Source organism: Triturus cristatus, chromosome 5_1, assembly GCF_964204655.1.
Source record: "Triturus cristatus chromosome 5_1, aTriCri1.1, whole genome shotgun sequence".
Lineage (NCBI taxonomy): Eukaryota > Metazoa > Chordata > Amphibia > Caudata > Salamandridae > Triturus > Triturus cristatus.
The window spans coordinates 635,438,536-635,466,047 of NC_140587.1; the positions used below are offsets into that span (position 1 = coordinate 635,438,536).

Consider the following 27,512-nt stretch of genomic DNA (forward strand, 5'->3'; position numbering starts at 1 on the left):
TACGCCACTCTACTCTGCATCACTCCACTCTAGGCCAGTGCACTCTATGACACTACACTCTACGGCTCTATATTCTACTTTGCCTCGCTCTACGTGACTTTAGTCTACACCACTCTACGTCACTGCACTCAGTACCACACTACTCTGCACCACTGCACTGTACGCCACTGTATTTTTTGCGTCTCTATTTGGCACCACTCCACCTTGCACCACTGCACTCTATTATGCAACATTCTAATCTACACCGCTGCATTCTACGACACTACATTGTATGCCACTGAATTCTGTGCAGCTGCACTCTACGCCACTATACTCTGCAACACTGTACACCAGTCCACTCTACACCACTCCGTGGTACATGGTAAACCACACTTCACGGCTCCGCCCTATGCCACACTAATACAGGACACTCTATGCCACAACACTCTACTCCACTCTTCGTCTTTCCCCTCTATGCCACTCCACGTCACTCTCCTCTACGTCACTAACTTTTGGCCGTGCTGAATAGAATCCATGCTTGTGTTCAACATAGCTAAAAAATATTGGTAAAGCCATTAGCTCTTGCATAGGAGAGACCTATTGGCTTTGCCAATGCATATCCTGTTTGGAAAGAAAGCAGGCATTAGCTCCTGGTTCGAATTACAGTATGCCTACGCAGGTTTGTCATTATGTTCAACACAACTCACAATGATAACACAAGCTGTGCCTCAGTGTACCTCATGCAGTGGGGCTAGTCCTCCACAAGGTACATTTTATCTGCTTAATGCTGAACTGAGTGTCTGAATCTGAGGATTACAAACTAAGATCGCTCACTATTTCCCGGAGTAACCATGAACTCTGGTTTAAATATCCACACGCGGTGCCTTTTGTAGTGCTGAGATCATGATTCACTCTGATGAACAGCATAAAGGATCTGAGAATGGTACAGTAAGAAAAAGTGAATTTTTTTATTCTCTCCCTTGAGCCCTCGAGACCTCTGTAAGAAGACGCTGAATAAACTAAGAATTACTAAAAGGAGATTTGATTGAAATGATATGCTAATTAGCGCACCTTCTGCACAAATGTGGAAAATTCTGTCCAAGTACATTTAAATCTTTGCATTACAAGTAGAACGTGGTATATCGTGCGTGAATATGGTAAAAGGTTTAATAGGATTCAGGCATGCAACCAACACAAGAAGTGGCGAAAACTTCAATATATACGAAGGCCAGTTCCGGATTACCAAATAGGCAAAGTAGGTACCGGCCCCACTCCTATTAGGGGCCCCGCGACAACGGATCAAAATAATATTGAATTGATCGTTAAAGAAATTACAATCAAGCTTTCTTAAATTGTTTCCAAAAGATAGAAAAAAATGAAACAACTTAAAGAAACGAAAAGTTTACATTAAAGACTCCACTGAATATGACGTCTTGCAAAAGGTAGACTTCCAAGATATCCTGAAATATTTCACCACAAGCAAATTCAGTAAAGTGAATATTTAAAGATTTGTTGGTTTACTAAAATTAAAATACTTTTTTTAAAATACCATTCATAATTAATGTTTATCTTTGTGTAATAATATTGGTTTATTAAAATTGTTGGTTGGCAAAATTAAAAACTTATTAGTAGATATTTTGCGGAGGTGGGGGGGGCAAATTCCGACTGTCTACGCACCTCCACAGGGTTTAATCCGTTATGTGTTAAGCAACAGTATCTGGACTTCACATCATCGTTTGACAGAGGTGACCAGAACATTAAAATGAAATGCTGACTATGCGATCACCGCCACTCAACCTCCCCGGCACGAGGTACTCCCTTCCTCAGGTCAGGACACAACCAACGCGCCACCAGCAGGACTGCAGCTATGCTCTTTCCCATCCATGGACAATAAATCCCTTTGCATTAATACATAACAATCAGTGGTGCAGAAGCCAGGAAATAGATGCATGGCCCTGATGGGCAGCTGGACACAATTACAGGCAGCAAAGAAAGGCCCTGGGAGAGCCCAGGTTGGAAAAGAACCAGCTTGCGGTCTTGGAACACGTGATATTTCATGACATAAATTGCAGTCAGCAGCTTGTATGCGTCATCCAAACTACATAAAAAGATGCTGACTAAAGCAGTTCTGTATGTACCTTTCCTTCAGAAGCTCCTGGCATTCAGAACTGGAAAAGAAAAGTGGGTTTAATGCTATTTTTCTGAAATATGATTCTGCCATCCTAACAAATATTCCCAAACACAGATTTAATTAGAAAACATGTGCAAAGGCTGCTGTGACAGTGCTATGACAAAATGTATCGGTATGAATTACGAAACCACAGCAGGGCCATGGGGATCACAGTTCGCAAATTTACGTGGCTAAAAATTTACATTCAACATTGGAAACAGGCATAGGGCGATGGAAGGAATACTTGCAAATAATGTTTAGAATCTTCGTTTGGCTGTGATTCCTAGAGAGGAAATAATGTCTAATTTTCTAGAGGAGAATGTTGTTGAGGCAAGCTGTGTGTAGGAATATGACAGAATAGCGTAACCATGCAGTGTGGGGTGTACAAGGCTGCAGCTCGTAAAATTATCAGTGGTACATAAATAGAAAGTTTCCATGTTGAAAGTCAACACAATTTAGCCATTGGAATTCTGTAATGAGGATGGTATGGCTATAACTGTTATAGTTGTTCTTCCCCTGTAATGAAAGTGTGTTTGGGAATAGGCTTGTGAGCAAATGCTTGGCTTTGTAGTGGATGTGTTTGGTCTTGCCTATGGTAGGAAAGAGTCACTGTTACAGCAGTTAAAGGAGTGGGTTATGTGTAGACTTGGTCACATTTTTATCACATTGAAACAAACGTGTCATAATTGTATAATTTATAGCATGGAATTGTCCATTATATTCTGAAGCAGATACCATGTGTAAGTCCTCTTTAGGATAGATGGGGGTATGGACAGTGGTGGTCTTTAAGTGTTAGATTCTGTGTTGGTGATGATCCATGTGGAGCTAGGTGACGTGAGTAACGGGTACAACATTGAGAATGTTAGTCTAGAATGGAGGTAGAACTACTACACCTCATGAAACTGGTATATAGTCTCTGACATGTGGACTGTATTGTAATTGGCTGAGGTCACAAGGTTTGAGTTTTTTATGGATGAAGGAAGTAGTTTTTCTAGTTCCTTTGTGATAATAATTTGTACCCCTCAGGCTTTCAGTTGTCTGTAGCATGTGGCAAGGTCATCCCCATTTCTAGTCCTTTCAATGCTGATATTAAAACTATTCTTCAAAAAGAAAAACACATATTACGTTTTTACAGTGATTTCTCTAGATAATATGTGACATTTTTTGACTCTCCAAACCCATTACAACACTGTACTAGAATTGTTGCTCACTGTGCCCCTGGGTCCGAACTGTACTTGTCTGGCCGTGGCCTAAGAAGGCTGAAATAGACCTGGAGTTGCTTGTCTTATCTTCTGGGGGGTGGGGGGGGGGGCTCGTCTGGCATTTCGGGGTGGACTGTTTTCATGATGGGCAGGGTCAGTACTGATTTGCTGTCTAAAGTGGCACAGTGGTTCATATATCTTCGCTTACAAATAGCCTCTCCATGAAATACTTGTAGTTGCAAAGATTCAAAGCTTATAAACTTTGTGAGGCATATGATACAACACTAGATATGTCTTATCAGCAGCAAGTGCCTAACTTTGAAGGGGCTTATATAGTCCAACAGATTATGTCCTCTTCAACCCCTGCACCGGTCATATTTGCCCAATATATTGCATCATAGACTAAATGCCACCTTTCCAGGACTGATCCAGTGAGAAACACGTTTTTAGAAGCATTCTTTTTGGAGCTTTTTTTTTTTTAATTACTATCAATACGACTCATGACTGAAAAATTGTTAGTATTTTGCGCAAATTGCTGATTGCGGCAAAGAACAAATGTGAAAACAACTGCAGGGATAAACTATCCGACATTTCGATTCTTTAAATATTTTGTCTTAAGTGTGAAGTGTTCGAATACCAAAACAGCAAACTGTTGTTGGGGACACTTTCAATTAAATACATCCTTTTCATACCAGTTTCAGCTCTCTACATTGGGCAGCTGTGTAAGAGGTTTAAACATGTGAGTTTTCTGCAAAATTCAGCTATAAATTCCAACATGATCAGCGAGCACTTTTCATTTGCGCCTTTTCCTAGCAAAAGCTGAGAGGATCAGAAATTAATCATAACCTTCTGCAAACAAGGACTCCCTTCCACAATATTACCGCATGCTGCCTAGTAAACTCGAAGCTCTCCAACCAATGACTCCTTCCTTTGCCATAACACAACAAGCCATCGCAATAGTCAAGCACAAATCTTTGTGCCCGTTTTATTTCTATATATATTTGCTATATCTCAGTTGGTACAAAACTACCTGGATTTTACTTAAAGAGAAATGGAGCCACTTCAATATCAGACATTAGCACAAGTGTGCACTTACGTCAAGGAAGGCATGCTTCCTCCCGGTTGTACAGAATAATCCTGTTCACACTAGAGGACTTGGCTATTAGTTACCACTTACACAGCCCCCCTCCCCAAACAACTCCTTTCAGGGTCAGCAAGGAGGAGACCATTAATCATCAGGACAATGGACAGGATTCTAATTAAAACATATTTCTAAACAATGTAATCTCGATTTTAACAGTGGAGGGCCCTTTATGGAACGTTGCTGTCACCCTGTAATGTGTGTCCAATCAGAGATGAAAAGCCTTTTTATATGGCAACACATGCCTGGCAGGCACTAACAGAATCGCAAGCTGCAAACGGGTTTGTAAAATTAGCCTGACGGCGAGGATCCGCTACCAACCTCTCATGTCAATGAGCCACATTTGTTCCATCTTGGACAAACGGAGGGGTGGCTCGTCAGCAAGTCTTAGAATTTTAACAATGAATGACCTGGTGTCAAAGCTGCAGCACATCAATGAGTCTTCATGCACCGAAACTGAAGGAGGAAGCGATGGCTGCCATGTTTAAGTAGCTGTGGTACTAATAAATGTCTTGAGTACAGGCCACGTGTGACCTTGTTAATCAGTTACAGAGCACCCATTTCTAATGTATCTTGGAGAATTACTGCACTTAAACTTACATAAGTGGGGTGATTATTATGCAATTTTGGAATTAGAAAGATCTCACAACAGCAAAGTATTAACTTGTAAAGAAGAAGTCTTAAACATGTCGCCTGATAATCAAACTTTTCTTACACCTACTGTCTCTCTGTACTGAGCTCTAGCACCTGCATTTTAATTTCAAAGGACATGAACATGTGGTATTTTGATCAACTTCATCACAGTAGAACTGATCGACTTCTGTGCTCTTTATTCAGCAGGCACAGAACATTGTGAGCAGAAGCAGGGGCTTGCCTTATGGTTACCGGACACCAGGGGGCCATTAGCCTTGGAGCCAGTAGGCTGGGTAGGGCTTGGATCACTCACTGCCTTTGTGCTCCACCCACCAGGGGAAAAAAAAGATGCGTAGGTGCCGACGATAAAAATAAATTCTAATATTTAATTTGAACAATTTTTTGGTTTGATGTAATTAATTGGAACCAACTAATACCGGAATTATGTTGATCAGGGCTCCCAGTAAGTATATGACAATAGTTTATGGCGGTTCATATTTAAGTAGCAAACCTCAATTCCTGGAAAAATCCAGGAATTGACCAGAAGCACATGTTTACTATCTAAACAATCATCAATTGAAAATGATTATGATCAAAAGCAAACTGGCCAGGATGTACTAGAAGTCCAATACTAGTTAGTACAGAAGAGTGTTCTACTATGATTAAAACTACAGCATTTTTCTGCCAGTAATGAAACCCGGGACTCTATTTATAGTAGAGATAAATTCTGCAGTAATTTCTGAATCACGTATGATACACCCTCTAACTTCTTCTGACAATACATTAGGAACAATTGCGCTATTAGCAGAAGTGGGAACTTTTTACTCGACTGGAAAAGATCAACCATTCCACATGATGCCCATTTAAATACTACTGATTGTGGGGTAGGCGATAGTAGGATAGTGAGTAAACTTCCAGGGAGTTTGGATTACAATACCCTATTTTATCAGCAATGAGTGCCATTACGAATAATTCGAATATCATACCTGTAGTCAGATTGTAGTCAGAAAAATCAGATGTGCATTTAAAAAGCTAACAAAAAGTGGAAATAAAAACTGGAAAATTGATGTCTCTGGTTGAACATCTTTGGAAAACTTAATTTACAACTGAAGATCTGAAGCACAGCCAGCCAGAATTTCTTAGAATTTATTAACTGAAAGACCCCTCTGAGGTTTCTGCCACTGTTAATTCATAATATTTTTGAAGGTCAAAACGAAGTGTAAAAAACTAGAGCACCACTGGAGACTTTCTTACTGCCCTGCTACCAGACATATATACAAAAAAAGGCTATGGAAATAAAAATTACTTTCCATTTATTCTAGGTCCCAGTTTTATCATACCTGGATTTCCAAGTCCCCCAACTCCTCCAAGGAGATTTTTAGATTGTTAGCCTATCCCGAGTTCCTTTCTACAACACACCCCCCTTCCGATGTTCAGCAGACTCTTCTCTTTTTCATAATAAAATTGTCATTTGATTGACCAATCATTACACTCTCTTCCACCTTTGACTAAACACTACTCCAATACATCCATAAAATGGATCTCCTTTGGAGAGGAAACACAAGATGAAATCTTATTATAATGTCACTCTGCTCTCCCTTTAGATGTCATTCCACTGAAAGTAGCAAACCCGTTCTCTTCTTTTTTCCTACCTCGTAGTTATTCGATATGCTCTACACCACTCAAGTCCGGATATATCTCAGACTTTAGGAAGAGTCATCATAGTTCCTCTTCTGAAAAAGGCCACTCTAGATCCTCTTCACCCATCTAATTACACGCCAATCTCTCAGACATAATTTCTTAGTAAGATCACAGAGAGATGTGTTAATTTATAACTCACCAATTTCCTAGAATCCGAAGCAGTGTTCAATCTCTTTTAATCTGGCTTCCTTGCAGACCTCAGCACTGGCACTGTGTTGGCAACAGCTACAAATGATACCAGATTCATGTTTAATGAAGGCAGCTGCATCGTCCACGTCCTTTTTTACCTCTCTGCTGCGGTCCACACAGTCTCCCATAACATCCTGTTAATTAGAATGAAGGGAGGTATTATGCTCAACTGGTTTTGCTCTTTTTTCAGTGGTCAAGCACAAGTCGTCTCTATGGGTTCTTCTAGGTTTTCTGTAAAACATATGGTCTGTAATGACCCCCAGAATAGAAGTTGAACAAGTTGGGGTGAACGATGATCCCATCGTTCACCCCAACTTGTTCAACTTCTATGTTATCTCCCTTGCCAATCTTGTTGCATTGTTTGGGCTGTCATTTTTAGGTCTGGCCGACCTAGTGTTGCAGCGGGCATGCGCTGCTCGCTCTGCGAGGCACAGTGTAGTGGGGTATGTTTTAGAAGTGAGGTTGAAGCCCTGCCCCTATTTTTCATAGGCTGGCGTCATCGTTTATGGTAAAAAATGAGGCTTCTTTGTTACGGCCCTGTCTCCTTTTGGTACGGCCCATCCGGACTGGATTTTTTTTACTAGCGGCGTTATACAGTCTCCTTTAATTAGTGGGTAAGCACTTTTTTTTTTATTATTCGCGTAATGGCAACAGTTTGTTTCAGTTGCCTTTAGCAAGGGCTGTCGCGTGTTTATTTTTGCATCACGCTTTCACTTAAAGTGAAAGTGCGATGCAAATATAAACAAGCGGCTGCCTTTGCGCAATGGCGAGAACTTGTTATATATATAGTAAACGCTTTCTGAACTGAGCAAGTTTCTAAATTCTCCCGTATTTGCAGATAAGAAAATAAAGGCAGAGGGCGGTTATGAAAACCTCCGTGTTTCTTGCAGTGTAGAGTATACGGGCTGCCAGCAGTGCACCCTGAGATCTTTGGGTTCAGGTGCAGTGTAAATGGATTTGTGGTGGCATGGACGACCCTTGTCTTAAGACACAGCGCGTGCTCCTTTAGTGACATGGGGGCAGTATCCTGCAGGCGACCTGGTTTGTAGTATGTGCCCGTTGCCGTAGTCTGCCGTGCCTCGGTCATTACGCTGTCACTAGAAGGGGAAAGAGGAAGTAGGAGCTTCTCTTCCATGGTACGGTAGAAGCAGGGGAGAGAGTCGGAGAAGACAGACACTTTCACTGTGCGGTGGAAGCGTTTCAGTGCCATGGTACGATAGAAGCGGGGAGAGACTGAGAAGCGTGTCTTTTCTGTCACTGTTCAGTAGAAGCACAAGGAGAAGGCGCCGCTTCACTGCCACTGTGTTGTGGAAATAGAGATTGGGAAAAGTAGGTGTTAGGTAGTCTTCTTTCTCTTTCTATGCCTGCAGCTGTGAGGAAGCGCGCGTGCACTACAGCTGCCCGCCCCCTGAGCAAAACATACTTGCAGGTTATGTATTTGCTAAATTACAACGGCCGGCTTTGACTCGTCGACTAGATTATTTCCCCGCGTGAAAGCCGCTCTGTAGGAAGCCCTGCTAGCCGCAAAGAGGTGTGATATTTTAGACGTGAACAACTCCATTCGGTTTCTCAACCGCCGAGGGCAGGTTAGGGTGTGAAACTAATGTGAAGGGAAGAACTTTTTCAAAGTTACTCAATGATGGCCTTTCTGCAGTTTTAGTACATAAAATTAAAAAAAATAAGCAAAAAGCTTAAAACACGTTATTGCTGCAGATGCAAAAAAAGTTCTTCTTTCAACCATAAAGGGGGGACAACTCTCTTCTGAGTTTGTTTGCATTGTACCCGCTAACCTTGTTACACTTTAACTTGTTTATAGTTTTGATTAGAGGAGATTTGTAGCTCTGTTTGAAGGTATGCTTTTATATATATATGGCAGGCACTAAGCCTGATAATTTGGTGGCGATTTTTCTTGAATAAATCTTCACTGCTTTCTGCACCACTCAATGCGGTCCTGATTGTTTGCTGAGCGCGCTGAGGTCCGTGCCTGGGATGTCTTGGTGCGATTGCCAGATATATATATATATACCTACAGATCGATTAGTGATGCTTCTTATTGGTTACGTCTTAACTGATGTGACCCGCTTTTGTTAACTGCAAATTAATACGTTGCAGCCTGTTTTTAAATGTTTGAATGGTAAGTCTGGCCTCATTTATGCTGTAGCGCAATGCTACAAATACCATTTATTTCTGTGTAAATCATTGTCTGTTACGCCTTAGTGCTCGCCAGTACAACTATCTGCATTCATATTATATATTCACTTAAAAAACCATAGGTTTCACACATGTTATAGTTAGGTGGATATTTCACTCGTAAAAAACCAATGAAATTCCCCAGTTATAGTTAGTTCAGATAACTATAACTCGCGCGACCGCAATCCACTGCTGATGACGTCACATATTACATCACTCATGACATGGTCAGTGGCATCACTCATGACATCACTGATGACATCATCCTTGTGATAGAGTGGCGGCCGAGCGAGTTATAGTTATCTGAACTAACTATAACCGGGGAATTTCATTGGTTTTTTACGAGTGAAATATCCACCTAACTATAACATGTGTGAAACCTATGGTTTTTTCAAGTGAATTCGCAAGGTTTTTTAAATGCTAATTCCCAACTATAACATGTGTGAAACCTATGGTTTTTTCAGTGAATTTGTACGGTTTTTTAAATGCTAAGTTATGCATGTATTATTATTTTTTCTATATATTTAATTTACAATAAACTACATATTATAAAAAAATTAAAAAATTGTTGTTTTTTTTTTGTTTTTTCACCGTGTGTTTTTTTCTGCCTTCGGGGTCCCTCAGGGACCCCCTGACAAAGGCTAGGGGGTCAGGAACTCTCCACCCTGCCCCCTTTTCACGTTCGCCACCTTCCTTTTTCACTCTCGCACTGAAAACAAACAAAATGGCGGCCGACACTTCCTGATTTCGACCGATTCGAACGTTGACTAACATGTAACCACCAATCAGACATAAGCTCGCGCACGTTAAGGTGCGCGCACGGTGCGCGGCTATAGATATGTATGTGCTTTTAACTGCAATTTTCTCAGGAACTACTGAACAGATTGACTCCATATATGCAAAAGGCACATCCCTGAGCTGAGGACTACCTCTCTGCCAAATTTCAAGTAATTCTGTTCAGCCGTTCGGGCTGTAACTTGGACTAAAGGTCCCTATGGAAAATTGCATGGGGAAAACGCGTTTTGGGACCCCCCTTTTTCTCAGTCCCCGCTTGACGAATCCCCCCCGAGACTTTCAGGGTAGGAGCGGAGCGCCCCACCTATTTTGAAAATTTCACGAGCATTCGTCAACCGGCGCCAAAGTTATTCCAAATAGAATGTTGCAGATTTCCTATGGAAACACGGTCCTAACTATAACTATCTACTGGCGACCGTCAGTAGATAATTGGCCCTTTCTGGAACCAAGCTGAACAAGCATTTGCAATGGAATATGTCTTGCATTTACGCAAGTTTGAGCTATTCACATTACAAATAACAATGCCTTTTATTTTTGTTTTCGTTTTTAAAACTTAAATAAAAAACAATGCCAATAGCTTAAACTCACGTAAATGTGAGACCTATTGCATTGCAAATGCTTGTTTGTCTATGCTGATGGCACCCCAATATTTTCAAGGTAAACAGCTCTCTCTATGCTGTGCAGACACAGGGCCAAACGTGTTTACTCATTTTAGCCACCTCAATGAAAGCCAATTCTCTGTGCTTGAATACTGATAAATGGAGGTCCAGGTTTTTAGCAAACCAGGCATTTTGTTTTCCCGCTGGTGGCCTACTTCTTTTGTCATCTGTTCCATCCCAGTCTAATCGGTTTGCAATATGGGAGTGCTTTTTTATTTGAGTCTCTCTTTCAGAGCCCGTATTTCCAAACTTACATCATCATGCTTTTTTATGCTGAGAGTCCTAAGAAACATTGCTCACCTCCTTTCTACCGATTATAGGTAAACACTAACACAGTCTTTAATTTTGAGGAGGCTGGAATACTGCAACTCCCTCAATCCATGTTATGTTATGTTAGTCTTCCCACTACTTCTAATTACAAACACAAACTTATTCAAAATGCAGCAGCACACCTGATTCTTCAAGCACCATAATATGCAAAGGCTACTACCCTGTTGCTTCAGCCTTTACACTGGCATACTATGTCAAAACACATCACCGTTAAGGCACTTTGTCTATGCCACAAGGCACTGTTGCCTTCTCAATCCAATACTTATACGACTACTCTTTTTTTCTTTTATTAACTCAGTCGTACTCTTAGGTCTTCAAATTATTTTTTCTGTCCATTCTCTGTTGTAAGTCTTCTTGCATTGGCAGTTGTGCTATTTCCGCCATTACTGCCTCTGTTTGGAGCAGTCTACCTATTATGTTTCATTCTCAATCTAATCTGTTTAAGTTTCACAAACTACTAAAGACCCATTTACTTCCTCAGTAAAGTCATGCTACTAGCCTCTGGTATCGTTTTTACCCCTCTGAGCACCATGAGCTTTACAAATAAATATCAAATCATATTATATAAGGATCTACCTATTAAAAACCATATCAAAGCAGAGACCATGTATAACCTATTAGTAGTAGAAGTTGATATACATAAGCATAATTTGCTGTTCGTAATAAATACAAGCATAGAAGGCCAAACCTCCTTCTCTAATAAGGTGTAAAATAAGCAAGACCTTGAACTTTCCATGCAGAAACTTAAGGGAATATATACTGTTTACTGTAAAATCAGCTATAGAAGATGATTTTATTTAGGCTGATAAGAAAAAAACAGTACATTTAGAAAACTAAAACAGAGAGGGGGTTGACTCCCCATCAAATAAGAAAAAAACAATCTAAATCATATCCTATATTTGTAAAAAGGTGACCATAATGGAACAGTTTACATTCTGGTGTCGGCGGATCTCACAAGTGTTCTTTTCAAAGAAGGGCTGATGCCGCTCACTAACATGGTACCCGAGGCAGAACGAGGACTGGATTGTCACTCTTGGGACTTACTGGCCCTCTCAAAAGGTTGGGGGCTGTGACCAATTTTAGATCTCAGGTTGTTAAACTCCTTCCTCCAACGGTTAAAATGCAAAACAATGCCACTTGCTCAAGTTCCGTTGGCCTTGGACCTCACGGACTACGTTTTGTGCCTGGGACCTGCAGGACATGCATTTCATATGCCAGTCATGCAGTGCCAAAGGAAGTAACTCAGCTTTGTGGTAGGGTCAGACTACTTTCAACTCACCGTCCTACTTTTCGGCCTTACATCGGCTTCACGGATCTTTACGAGGTCTATCTTTGCAGATCAGGGATACACATATTCCTATACCTTGACGACTGGCTGTTGAAGGTGAGCTAGATATGGGCCATCTGCAGACGACAGTGCTGTTACTGTCCATCCTGAAGTTTTTGTTCGCTGAATCCAAACCCCATCTATTCAGCCTGTTTAGAAGATTCCCTTTATAAAGGCCATTCTGGGCTCGATTGTCATGAAAGCCTTCTTGACCCCACAAGGAGACCAGGATATTCAGGCTATGATCCCCATGTATCAGCCAAGGTCTTCTGTTCCGGGTTTTATATAATTATGCGCTGCCTCACAGCCAATCGGCACATGAGGGCCCTTCAATGAAATCTGCGGTTGCACCTGGTCCATCACTGGCACTGTGGGACAGATTCTGTGTGTCCAATCTGAGGGCTCAAGATCTTCACTGACAAATTATACCAATCTGACGTACGGCAGACCACTCTCCTCGACTGCTCTGGAACTCAAAGCGGTGGGCAGATGTGTTGTCTTGGGGAAAGGATGATTCACATGGACAAAGAGTAGATCAGAGGTCTTTGGTCTCAGATGGAGCAGCATCACCTCATAAATGCTCTGGAGCTGCATGCCATTTGGCTGGCTCTAAAGGTTTTTCTGCCTTATTTCAAGGGCAGGTCCATACATGTGCTGACGGAAAAAATTCCTTTAGTAGGACTTCTGCCTTTCATATGCGTTCTCCACTCTGCCTTCAATCTCAAAAGTCCTAAAGAAAACCAGGTGGATTGAGGAACAGCTGATTCTGTTGGCCCCGGATTGGGTTTGTGAAGTGACCTGGTTCCATAGGTTGATGTGACACAGCAGACGTAGCCAGGATAGATCTTTAAGTTATTTATTAAGATAGTAAAGTCCATAGTATAGCCCCACCAGGAGCAGCCTGCTAGCTGCTCAGCCCATCCTCTCAACTGTCTCTCACCAAACCAACATTCCAGTCACGTCATCATTCCACATGGAACACTCACACTGGCTGAGCAGCTAGTTACAAGATACAGGAGAACAGTTAACCTTATATGAAGATACTACAATATCTCCCTTCTTTCCAATTGACAATAAACCAAGGAATACTAAAAGTACATAGCAACTAGACACAAAATATAAACAAGAGATAAATAGTCCAAATCCCAAGGGTAAGATGAATAAAATATACCACGAAAGGGAAGCAGACTATAAAACGGAAGAAAAAGGATAAGAAAAGGATGGAAAAATAAGAATGAACTATCACCATCCTCCTCTTATAATAAGACAGCAAAGAAAACATTAAACTCACACATTATCACCAACCTCCTCTTTTAATAAGACACAAAAAGAGCGTTAAACTACCAAACGGAGATTGAAAAGACATAAGATACATATGAAAGAAAACAGTTTATATGAAAGAAAACAGTTTGGTACTTCCAACTGCTGACGCAGAGTCTCGTCTTCCACTATGATTTTCTATTTGGAGGAATTTGCTGTCCCAGCAGCATGACCAGATGTTCCAATCGAATTTCCAAAATCTACATTTTCATGGGATGATAATGTGCGAAACTAATGGAGGGACTTCAAACTCCCTTCTGAAGTGTTGGCTGTCATTCTAGTTACCTGCATCCTTCTACAAAGTTAAATTACCCAAGCAATTAGTTCCAATTTGAAGCCTTATGTAAAGGAAAAAGGGCTCACCCTGTAAAGGCAACATGGACTTATGTAATTTGCTTTGTATAATCTTTTACCTGGCAACACTTTTCTCTGGGCACTGTAAAGCATTACTTATCTGCCCTTTGAGTGTCTTCATTTGCCTGATCAGCCCTCATTAAAGTAACCATTTATGACGAGTTTCTTTAAATGGATTTCACATGTGTTTCTTCTGCCCCCTTTTATTACGCTGTAGTGGGCTTAATTTGCTAGTAACCTTTCTGATATTTTCCCCTTTTAAGCCTCTCAACAGTTGTGCTCCGAGACTCCTGACCTTAAAAGCTGTTTTTCATTAAAATCACTTCTGCATGTTGAGTAACTGAGCTGCAGGTGTTGTCAATTTAGCCAATGTATACTAAATTCTTGCCCAAAAAACTATTAGTACTGAGGACTTGCGCATTAGTTCCTCTGAAAGTGGTGTCACCTTTCCATATGGGCCAATACATCATGATCCTGTGTTCTTTTCTCCACTACAACCATCTATGGACAGGCTGCACCAAGTTAGACCCATGATGTGCTTTTAGCTTGTATACTGTTGGATCTAAAGAGTGGTGTGTGGATGATCAGTTGTTTGTTGTGTTTGCCTGTGAGAAGAAAGGAAACATGGCTCAGAAACTGACCTTGTTGTGATGGAGTGTTGCTCTGCATCAAGCAATGCTCTTTCTTGGCCAAAAAGGACCCACCCGAGAGTCATAGAGTTCACTCCACAGGGCCAAGGCCTGGGGATATAACTCTAGCTCAAGACATTCTTATTTTTGCCATATGCCAAGCAGCCACAATGGCACCATTCCATACTTTCACCAGACACTACAGCATAGATTCACAAATCCCCAGAAAGTGCTGCTTTGTCCACACAGTACTGAAGGTATTCCTGATGCAAATGCTCACACCCACCTCCTTCGAAAGGGTATTTCCTTGGTATTAATTCGCAAGATTCAAACTCTATGCTTAGCAATGTACGTCAATGGACAAATGACTTCCCTTCAATGGATGCTCTCCTCTCTACAACCACAGATTGCGCACCACCCCACCACCTCCCCATTCTTTGGAGTGGACTTTCAGGAAAGAATAAGGTCCTAATTTAGATTTGCACACTGTCAGTTTAATTAAACTCGGTCTGTGACACTCAACTGGAGCACAGCAAACTGTTTGTGGTGCTGAGGCACCATAAGGAGCGGTCATGTGGGTGAGCTGTCAATATCTGCTTTTGGAATGCACAACATGGCTTAAACCATTACATCATTGGAAAAGACATCAGACCACACTACTAAATCTCATAATTTGGAGGCTTTCAATGAAAAATTGAAATTGGTAGGAGGTGAGCTCTAGATCTGACTAAATGGGCACAGAAAAGCAAAAGAGGAGCAGATGTCAGCAAACAGGGGTGGAGCCTTTATACAGCTCTGTCATCCTGTCTGGAGGCAGGACGAATTCATGGCACAGGCCAATGGCGCACTCTGTTTGTACACAGGACTTATTGCAAGAGTTTCTGGATCCAGTCTGGCGGTGGAAGAAATCAACAAGATGAGAAATCTGTGCTTACAAGTATCTATCAGAAACTCTTATGCAGAGTTTAAAAAACATTTAAAAAAGGAATCTGTACACAATGCCTGTAGTAAATAGGAGTGCTATAGCTTGAACTATTTGATTAAGTGACATAAAAACAAATAAAAAGATTCTGGATGATTGTTGGGCATGACACCTGCTCCTATATGAAGTGAAAGTCTCTGATCACATGATTTAATAATGAAGGAAAATCTGCACTCTGCAACTAAGTAGAGCAGGCGATATGGATATGAAAAATGTACCAAAAGGCCTTGGGTGTTTTATCACAGTCACGGTAAACCGGGTCATTTAAAACAGTAAGAGGTCTCAAGCGTATGGATTTAATGGGTTACCCATTGCTATATTAAAGGTGGAAGCTCACACTTGGGCTAATGTTCTTACAACTTTATTTAACCATGTAAAAACAATGAATTATACTTCCTTCATGGAATGGATCACTTTGAAAATCCATATTCAAGAAAGACCAAACAAGTGATCCATCAGACTATCGTCAAATTGTTTTACTATATGATGAAGGGAAAGCATTAGCATAGATCATCTGGCAAAGGCTAGAAAACTTGACTTCTGAACGCCAGCTATTAGATCCCAAGCAAGCAGGACTTCAAGAGCTGTTTCACACTCTATATTATAGTGCTAAAATTATTAATTTCAAGATATCTCACTTAAATGTCAAACTATATGTCTTTTTGTGGACTATAGGCTGGCGAATTGGCCAAACTCTCTTTAATCTGTTAACTGAACTACCTCATGAAACTTGGGCGGGTAGAAAACTTTGAGGCTTTCATCAAAGATTACCACATGAAACAGCCATGAACAAGGCAGCGTGTTTGGCCCCAAAGTTATTTTGTTTACAAATGGCAGCTCTCGCCTACTTAAAATGGGCTAACTCATACCTAGCACAGTTAAGTAAACACGTCCACATCTTAAATTACACTCATGAACTTGTACTCCCATCTTCCACCCCGACTGGTGTAGAGAGATCAGTCTATCAGCTCAGGAGTATTGCCTCAAATTAAAGTTTAGCAAAACAAAGGTACTGTCATTTGGTGCGGAATCCAACAACCTACAGTACATAGAGAAGTCTTCTACAGAGCAACTGAACTGCATCGTTATCTAGACATTATGCTCCAGGCCAGCGGCCTTATGTGCTTCTGCCGCCAAGGCATTTTATGCATAATTCCCACACTTGTCACATAATACTTCATCTATTACATTAAATTATCAGAGTTTAAGAAAAAACATTTCTAGGGCATATGGATAAAAGGTTACTGAAAAAGCTGCCACACATGTTGTCATGCAGTGGAGGGTTCTTTGCAAAGTTAACTGGTCACCTTCCAGCTGCTGATTGCCGGATGTAGGTGTTAGACTGATACTAAAGAGGCCACACTTTCGCCCAGACAGAAACTACAAAATATTGAATTATTACTGCCAGAAAATGTGGCACATTATGCTGCATGATCTGATTTTTCTTGTCGCATAATTCGGTCCTCTGCTACTGCAAAATGAGTGTCCCTGATTATAATAGACAAACGGTTAACACAGGAAACACAGCTACCTAGGTGCAACTATTGCAATTAAACCATTTTTAAACAGATAGGGAGGGCGAGCTATCGGATAAGCAATGTCAGAGTTTGAAACAAAAGTACATTGAAGCCTTTACTATGGGCCCCAAGCACATTCGGGAAAATGAATTCAAAATTAAACTTAATTGCAATGAAATCAATTAGGAAACTGCTGACCTTCTAGAAAACAAGTCGATTATGTGCCATCTGTACGAAGACCAATGTTAACAAAGATAGCTGTTTCTTGCAAGCATTCTACTATTATTTTACTTTAAGCGATATATTAATGCTAATTTAAAAACATTCAAGTGCGAAGGCGATTCAGAAGAAATATGCTGCAGTCTAATTGTTGTAATCTGCTCCTGTTCCCTTCCCTCTCTTTCCCCCCCCCCCTCCTTTCCTCCGCATATTGGTACTGCCCAGCCTTAGAATGTTGGGGCTGAAGCTCATGTTGGAATGTTGGCATCTCACTACGAGAGGCTGAAGGATCTGTACAATAAACTTCCATCTCCTGACAAACCAATCCTTGTGGAAGTTATTACAACATTTAATTGGCGACGAGCTGACTTACCGTGCTGGGGACGGTCTGGATCCTTCCCCCAGTGCCCTACCGCCTCTCGTTGGACTTCTCAGGCAGTGTTGGTTCCTTTCCTGCCATCGCCCCCTGTGGTGGCGTTAAGGGGAGCTTTCCTCGTTTGACTCCATCGCCGTGAGTCTCCGGTTGCTGGGCTCCTTCACGCCTTCCCTGGACTCCGCCGACAAGAGCTCCCGGCTGCTGGACTCTTTCACGCCCTCCACGGAGCTCGCTGCCTGCGTGAGTGTCCCTTCACGCTCTTCTACTGAAACTGATCATCCCTCCGGTGAGTCCCTGTCGTCTGCTGCTCGGCGCTGCTCTCTGGACTTGCTGTCCGTCCTGGCTACAGGAAGACGCCTGTTGTTCCCCCAGTGAGATCGCATGCTGGCTTCTGAGTGCCGTCGCTAAGCATTTAGCGCTGTGAAGGGTGTTGTGTCGCAGATGGTCGAGGACTATAGTGCTGTTCTTCGTGTGTGGCTGTGGCAACGTCGTAATCTCCTCACAAACATCCTGTTCCTGGTTTCCGCCTCTTCTCAGATTGATTTCCTCAGAGGACGCTCCGCTGTGAGACACTGCTCTCTGGTTGCTCCTTCGTCTGCTCCTCCTGCTGGTGGAATATAATATTGCACGTTTCTTCCCTCATCCAGCCTGCTTCGTAATTTTTCGCTGACAGGCTCAGCTCATGGAAATGTATTGTCTTTAATTGGTATTTCCAACGGTAGACTGTTTCCATTATACTGTGGGGGTGCACTGGTGGTTTCTTGTCATTTCTACTTCTACTGCAACTTTCTGTGAATTTTTCACAGTCAGCTTTTCCTTATCGCTATACTTCTTATCCCCTCCTCTACCTACCCCTTTTCCTTCTTTTGCCTTTTTCTTCCCTTATTTCAGCATTTTCTTCTTCTACTCTCTCCACCATGTCGGCATTCGCTATGTCTCAACCCCCCCCATTCCTGGATGAGAGTGGAGATCCGGTGATCCCATGGAAAAAATGGGTAAACCTGTTTGAATCTTACCTTATCGCCATTGGTGGGGACAGATTTTCGGCGGTGCGTAAACAACATGTTCTACTGCATAATCTAGGAAAGCAAGGGAGGGATATTTTTGATGACCTACCAGATTATAATGTTGAAAATGCTAATGAGGGGGCTGGGGGTGAGGGTGATATCCAGTATGATGTGTATCAGTTAACATTATTGAAACTGGAAGCTCAATTTGGTGACAAAATTAATATTGTGTTAGAACGCCACAAATTTTTTTTGCGCATTCAGGGAAAAAATGAAAAAGTGATAAATTATATTGCTGTTCTGAGAGGTTTAGCCTCTACATGTGAGTTTGGAATATTAACTGAATCACTAATCAGAGATCAGCTAGTTAGATGTACCTCTAACAAGAAGATACAAGAAAGACTTCTTGCAGAAGCCCCTGATTTAAAACATGCCATTGATATTGCTAAAAGCATAGAGCATACAGCGTACTGTATGAATGAAATGAAGGAAGCGGGGGAGGTAAAACAAGTAGCGGAGAACAGTGTACACAAGATCTCCAGTAAAGTCCACAAACACAAACCTTTACCTTCCAGTCCGGAAGCACCTACAGCATCAGGGAACAAGCCGAAATGTTATAGGTGCGGAAATCCTAATCATCTGGCAAACAGCGTAAACTGTCCTGCAAGGGGCGTTGTGTGCAGCAAGTGTAAGAAAAGGGGCCATTTCTCTAAAGTATGCCACAATGCAATGAATAGTGTCACCCACATGATAGGCAGTGATCTGGATCCTCAACTACCTAGCGAAGATATTGTTTTTCAAGTATCTAATTTTTCAGAAGGCAACAGCACTCCTTACCCCAAGTGTGAAATATTTCTGGACAATGTAAAGTATGAGGTCTACGCAGATTCCTGTTCCCCATATACACTTGTGAATGAAGCTACACTTCAGGCTAATTCGGGGACAAGGGAGTATACCCTCTTACCTCCTGATGTCAAACCAGGGGGCTATAATCAAGATCCTATACCACTAGTAGGAATGTTACTCATGAACATTAATTTTAAGGATAGGTCGACCGTGGGAAAAGTCTACATCACAAGAAATGGTTCCAACCTACTAGGGTGGAAACACCAAAAAGAGTTAGGAATCAGACTAGACCCCAACGCGTCGGAACCTGTGTATCTTATCGACAGGACCAACATTGGGATGGAAATCTGCAATCGTTTCCCAGAGGTGTTCACAGACAAACTCGGACTCCTAAAAGGCTTCCTCCATAAGATCAAACTTAAAGCCGATGCCAGACCTATCATCCACAAACCAAGGTCTATCCCGCTGTTGACCAGAGAACCGCTTAAGAAGGAGCTGGACAGGTTGGAGGAGTGCAAAATCATAGAGAGGATTGAGAGCTCTGAATGGTTGGCACCCATCGTCGTAGCGGCCAAAGGTGGAAACAAGGGGATTCGTTTATGTGTTGACCTTAGGGATTTGAACTCTAACATTTGGGTGGACCGACACCCCCTCCCCAACATTAATGAAATGCTGTCTGCCATCCATGGAGCTAAAGTCTTTACTGTCCTAGACCTATCCTCGGCTTACCACCAAGTCGCTCTCCACCCGGATTCCAAGCCCCTCACTTCTTTTATAACCCCGCATGGAGCTTATCAGTTTTCCAGATTACCATTTGGCCTGGCTTCTGCTGCGGCAGTATTTCAACGCGTCATGCAGCATATTCTGCAAGGTCTGGGAAAAGTTCTCTGTTTCCAGGACGACATCCTGATTCACGGCTCATCAGATGAAGAACACAATAAGACTCTGGAAGCGGTGTTGACCAGACTTAGTAAGGCAGGTTTCACCACTCAGAAAGACAAATGCAGAATCGGGGTGGAATCTGTAGTATATCTTGGTCACACCATCTCAAGTGAAGGAATCAAACCCAGATCCAGTCTGGTAGACTCGGTTAAATTAGCCCCGGCACCAACCAACAAGGATGAACTCAAATCGTTCCTGGGGCTGGTGGAATACATGTCAAAGTTCGTCAAAAACTTTGCGGATCAGGTGTGTCCCCTCAGAGAGTTGCTGAAGAAGGGGTCTGAATTTGTTTGGAAGCAAGATCACCAATCAGCCTTCCAACTCATCAAGGAGGCCATCGTTGACGCACCCATCTTGAGTGCTTTCGATCCAAATGCTAAAACCACCCTCACCACAGACGCTAGCGCTAAGGGATTGGGTGCTTCACTCACGCAGAGGACGAAAGGTCAAGAGACAGTGATTGCTTTCGCTTCCAGAACGTTGAGAGATGCCGAGCTGAACTACTCGACGACAGAGAAAGAAGCATTGGCGTGCTATTGGGCCATAAACCACTTTAAATATTTCTTGTGGGGCATCCCGTTTGTGCTGAGAACGGACCACAAACCCTTAATTCCGTTATTCTCCACTAAGCGCCTGGAAAATACCACCCCACGAATATCTAAATGGGTGCTGAGTCTGCAAGGGTTCAACTACACCATGATATACGTCCCAGGAAGTGAGAATAGGGTAGCGGACTGTCTCTCCAGACTACCAATCACCAATGGGAACCCGATGCAAAACCCTCCGGAGGAGACCATTCTTTTGGTGGAAATCCCGGCCATCAATCGGGAGGAGTGGGAGAAATCCATGAGTGAGGACAGTGACTTAGCCACATTAAGAAATATGATTCACAGTGGTTGGCCTGTCAACAAGAAGGAGGTGCCGGAGTCTGTTCAGCATTTTTGGCCCGTGCAAGATGAAATATCCATCGTCGGGAACCAAATTTGTAGAGGAAGCAAGATCATTCCTCCGAAAAACATGTACGAAAGAATAATACAGATTGCCCATGAGGGCCACCCGGGGAGGAGCATGACGAAAAGCAAAATCAGGCAACACTATTGGTTCCCCGGGATGGATTCGCAAGTGGAGGAACAAGTAAAGAATTGTGCAGCCTGCGGTTCCTGCGACAAAACCAAAGTTGTCCGTAAGTCTCCACTATTCCCGGTGGAGGTCCCCACCGTACCTTGGGAGAAGCTGGGATTGGACATAATTGGTCCTTTAAACCTACTAAACCAATCCAATAGATTCATGTTTGTTCTAATAGACTACCACTCCCATTGGATTGTAACAAGAATGGTATCTTCCATCACCACCGCGTCGCTATTAGACTTCTTGAGAGACACCTTTTCCAAGGAAGGTATTCCAGGGGTCATAATAACGGACAATGGTGTTCAATTCGCTTCAGAGGACATGAAGCAGTTTATGTCCACGCTGGCCATCACACATCTCAAATCCCCACTGTATTGTCCCAAAGCCAATGGTCTGGTGGAAAGGGCGATCAGGATGATAAAGGACACCATCCAGCTCGCATTGAACTCCCAGGTTCCAGTGGAAGACGCCATAAGGAAAATGCTGTGGTCATATCATACATCGCCAAATGCTGTCACGGGTGTGTCACCTTTTGTCTCTCTCAAAGGCAGGAACCCGAGTTCTAAACTGACTCCTAACTGGCTAAATGGTGGATCCCCTGTGTGGGTGGATAGAGACGTCGGGAGGGAAAAAACTCAGAAACATCAACAAGAGTACAAGCTCAGGTACGACAGTCGTTGGGGAGCATCGAACAAAAGGTGGAGAGAAGGCCAGTGGGTGGTTGTTAAGAGGCCGTCCCTGTCCAAATCCAAGATCTCCTCATTTTCCAAACCACTGAGGATAACGCGGGTTAACAACAATTCAGTTGTGCTGGAAGACGGCGGCATGTGGAGTATGGACAACATAGCAAGTTGTCCAAGCACTACTGGGGTCGAACCCACTTATGAGATGGATCTAAGTCCCGAAACGCCCAGTAGTAGTGAACTCAAGGTGACCAGAGTACGCAAACCCCCAAATTGGCAATCCGACTACAGAATGGGATCTTAATCTTTCCACTTTGTCTCATTCTCCCTACCCGATGGTGTCAGATAGGCTCCTTCTTGTAGGGTAGTGGGGGGGAGACTGCATTGTATGTATCTTCTATACAGCTGTATATGGGTGGAAAACGTTATTCCATACGTTCTTGTCCCTTGAAATGTTTGTATGTTTATTACTCTCCTTTTTGCTTCTTGTAGTTAGGTAATGGTTATCCGAGGAGTTCAATTGCTGTGTATATTGTTCTTTGCTCCGCAGGGAGATGTGTTGTAATCTGCTCCTGTTCCCTTCCCTCTCTTTCCCCCCCCCCCCTCCTTTCCTCCGCATATTGGTACTGCCCAGCCTTAGAATGTTGGGGCTGAAGCTCATGTTGGAATGTTGGCATCTCACTACGAGAGGCTGAAGGATCTGTACAATAAACTTCCATCTCCTGACAAACCAATCCTTGTGGAAGTTATTACAACACTAATATCCAATTCCAAATGCGGGTAGTAAGGTATAGGTCACCCATCTTGTGCGAAAATGGACTCTCAACGTGGGTAAAAATAATACAATCCGTACACTCGGAATTTAAATATAAGGTGAGCGGGATATTTCCCCAGCATCCTTTAGGACTGATGAGGACGCCATGTGGTCTGAGAAGCATGCTCATTATTTATTGGAGATCTAGTCCTTGAAGAAGCAACCTTCTCTGAATAACAACGTTATAGCAAATTAAAATTTATGTTACCAGGGGCCACATGTACAATTTCATGTTGCGAGTCTCTAATTGCGATTTTCTGTCACTCCCAATTATTGGCTCACAGAATGCGAGGTAAAACACTGTTTGCTACTCCCAATGGGGTTGCATTTGACCTGCCTCATCAGTAGTCATGAGGCAGGTCGCAATTTGCGAACAATTGGGAATGGCCTTTAATCACAGCGGTGGTGGCTTGCTGACCCCATCAGCAGATCGCCATGTCTGTGATTGCTTTTCAAATAAAGCAATTTTTTTATAATTAAAATGTAGTCCATTTTCTTTAAAGGAAAACAGGATGCATTGGAGAAAAAAAATAATTAAAAGCTCCCTTTTCATTTTAGAATGTTGCCGCCCACATTAAACAAGCATTTGCAATGCAACAGGTCTCGCCTTTGGGACCTTATAAGTGTTTAGCCATGCAACGGTTGGTGTTGTTGCACCAAGGATATTATGCTACATAACTAAATACTTATAATGTCCCAAAAGCGAGACCTATTGGCTATGCCAATGCTCGTTTTAGGACTTGTGCCCTGACCATATGTACGTCTCCCCCAAATTGGGGGGAGCCTCTACGATTGATTTTGTTAAAGAATCTTGCTTCGGTGTTGTCCACGTGGCACAGTTACATAAGCTGGTCCTCCGTGCGCCCTTGTGAAGAACACTTGTACTGACTCTGTCCATTTTATATAGAGAAATAATCCACGCACTGGTCTGATAGTGAGAAGCTTGCACTGGTGCTGCCCATGTGCCACAGTGAAGGCGGCGTGGTCAGGGGATGTGGTCCCACGGCTAGATTGCTGACTTTGGAGCTGGGAAACCAAGGTTCGAGCCTCTGGGTCAAGTCCACATCCTGTGATTCTGGGCAAATCACTTAATCTCCCCGTGCCTACGAAACAAATTAATGTGTCCTTGTGTAACGTAACTGGTGCTCATGTAAAGCGCTCCAATACCTTCGGGTCGAGTTTGCGATGGCCATCTGACAATATGATAGATGCTTGCACTAGTGCTGCTCATGCGACACTGAAGGAAACATGCACGTGTCCTTCCCATGTGCCACTGTGAAATAAGTTTCCACTTGTGCTACCGTTTTGCGAATGAGAATGAATGTTTCTCCGATGCGGTCACATGATAATGAATGATGCTTGCAATGCAGCTGCAATGTGCCTCTGTAAAAGACGCTTGCAGTGCCACTGAAATGTGCCCTATAAAATAAGCCTGCACTGGTGCTGCCCCATGATACAGGAAGCTCGCATTGGTGTGGAGCTGCCCATGTGCCACTGTGAAATAAGTTTGCCCTGGTGCTACGAATGTTTCACTGACGCTGCCAAGTGATAATGAATGAAGGTTGCATTGCAGCTGCAACGTGCCTCTGTAAAAGACGCTTGAAGTGCCACTGAAGTGTGGCACTATAAAATAAGCCTGCACTGGTGCTGTCCCATGATACAGGAAGCTCACATTGGTGTGGAGCTGCCCATGTGCCACTGGGAAAGAAGCTTGAACTGGAGCCTCCCATGTGCCACAGTGAACTAAGCCTGCCTGTTGCTGACAATGTGCCACTGTGATCGAAAGTTTCACTGTTGCCACCCTCCAGCCACTGTCAAACAGTCTTGCACAGGTGGTGCCCATATGAAACTCCAATAAGCCACACTGTAGTCGTAATATAACAACATAGAAAGCTTGCCTCACACTAATAAAATATAATTCTAATGATTATTTATTGAACTGCTTATCCAGCCCGCAGGCCTCCCAAGAACCCGTGGGAACACGGAGGAAGAACGAAATGCACAGAAAAGTAAATACGAAATAAATCCTGAAAAATGAAAATATTATCAACTGGGTACAGAATTGCCCTGAGAGCCACGGTTGGTATGCTAACTATGCACGCACTTTGCAAAACACTTTGTTTTCTTAGACAGGCCATTTTGCAAGAAAAAAAAGATTATTACACACAAAACATGTCTACTGTTGCACTTTGTCGAGCTGCTAAACAAAACCAGAGACTTAAACCCTTATTTGTGAGTTTACGGGATATTTTTAGTATAGCACGTAATGTAAAACACATCGTTTTCTCGGCACTTGCGGTAGTTTAATACATACATTTGACATTTTTAAAAGTGCAATTGGGATGGGAGCGAAATCCGCAACGCAGCACAAGCTTCCTCAACTCTCCTACACTAAACCCCAGTCTCAGAGATCCCATTCTGCACTTGAGACGTGGAAGAGTCTAATACTGTGCTTTGCATTCTGGAACATGTGGTCCTGGATTAATAACAGGCAAAGTAAAGGCACAAGCACCAGAATGGAAAACACCCCCAGCGAAACAAACGCACCTTTAGCTTGTGTAGCTCCAGGGTGTCCGCCATCTTCTCCGCTGCGCCTGCACTCCACTCACTCCCACCAATGGCAGCTGTCCGTGTTCAACACTGGAACCAATTACAGTCCTCCTTGCTCAGCCTCACACAGTCCACCACACACAATAAACCACTGTGCGCTTAAACACCAGTCACAGTAGACCTTGCGCCGCGTCGGAGCAAAAAGAAGATTCACGTGTTCGAGGCAACATTCGTGCAGGTGATTGATTAAAGCTCAGCTGACAGCAGCCCTGGTGCGGGCAAATGTCGAAACAGAAGGACTCCACGCTTAAAACGAGGGAGAAAAAAGCTGTGGAGACAGGGTGACGTTATGCAGGGCTTTAAGTGGGATAAAAACTAGTAATGTTGCCAGTTGTGGGTGTGCCGGCAGAGGAGGCTGGGTCTGCGCAGCAAAGCGGCCGTGCGGCCGCGAAATTGAAAGTGATCTCGATCGCGATCAAAGCGGCCGTGCGGCCGCGAAAGTGAAAGTAAGCGCGGCGCGCGCGCCCGCGCACATGCACTGTAGCTTTAGGCCACGGCAGCACTTTGAAAAGGCCCAGATATAAAATGTCTCTTCGAGCCTTTGGCTCGCGAGACCTAAAAAGGGGAAGGGGTCCCTTGGGGACCCCATCCTGTTTGCAAATGGGTTACCACCTCATTCAAGGAATCAGTAAAATATGAATGCTTTGCGATGGCATTGCGGTCGCAAAACATTCATACATGCCCCTGCAACTCGCTATTTGGAAGGGGCGCCCTTGAAACACCCCTTCCTAATACCGACTGGCAAACCTTATTTTACGAATTGATAATAGGTTACTGACTTGCAAAATAGGGTTGGTACATGCCAAACAACTCTTTCGCGGTTCGCTAACGGCCCAATTTTCTATTTGCGACTGCTAAAAGTCGTCGTACATGTGACCCTATGTTCTCTGTTTGCGCTATTTGAAGGCAGATGGATAAACCCCACGAGCTATTACAAAACGTAGACTATGCAGCCTGAACAGCGAAACCCTAGAACGCATGTTAACACTACGTCTTGTTTTACTACAAGAAAGTGATAGATTGTTACACTCGTTACTCGTGCAAGAGCAGTGCAGAAGGATTCGCAGCGGTATCCCTGTTTCACGGGGGCTTCAAACTGCGCAACGACAGCTTTAAGAAATCTCTTCAACGTCAGCCAGTATCTAAATCATAATGAATTTCGGAGTTCCATCCGACCATGACTAACAATTTAGAAGTTACTGTTTTCCATTTGGGCCTGTAAGGATGGGACTGTCCTAAATTTATGGTCATGCTTTAGAGTAGGTATTTCATTACTTTGGGGGAGGTTATGGTGTGGGTTCAATAAAAGTGACTAGAAAATTTATGAGCTCTTAATGAATTTTAGACCAACATTCGGTCGAGACTAACATCATTTTCAGTATTTGCTTTTTAATGGCCAGCTAGGATGAAATGGCCATTTTGAAAGCGTTTGAATTTTCTTTTTTGTTTAATACATTTATATTGTGATAAAGGATAATATTTTATCTATACAATAAATATTATTACTACTAATAGAAGTATATCTTTCACACAAAATGGCAGTTGTGAACAGAGCGCAGCTCTAGTTACAATTTTGATTTCAGGTCACTGCAGTGCTTTGCTCCATGTAGAGCAAGAGGGCTGCAAAGTGCCCAAAATAAATATAAACGAATTACTGCTGCTAAATCAGGTACTCAGTGTTGAATGTTTCCTGGTACAAATCTGTTTGTGTTTGGCACGCTTTTAGTGTAGTGTTTTTCATTCTTAAACAGAATGTCCCTTACAGAGTC

General features: G+C 42.8%; 1 protein-coding gene across 5 annotated transcripts in view; it reads right to left on the reverse strand.

Moving 5' to 3' along the window:
• Positions 1-27,512, reverse strand: part of FAM110B (family with sequence similarity 110 member B) — a 444,727-nt gene that overhangs the window by 217,614 nt on the left and 199,601 nt on the right. The window contains exon 3 of one of the 5 annotated variants that reach the window (XM_085605574.1): positions 6,966-7,149. The exons of the other annotated variants lie outside the window; for them this stretch is intronic. The gene's annotated coding sequence lies outside the window, so the exon portion shown is untranslated. The remainder of the gene's footprint in view (positions 1-6,965; positions 7,150-27,512) is intronic. 5 annotated transcript variants of the gene reach the window in all.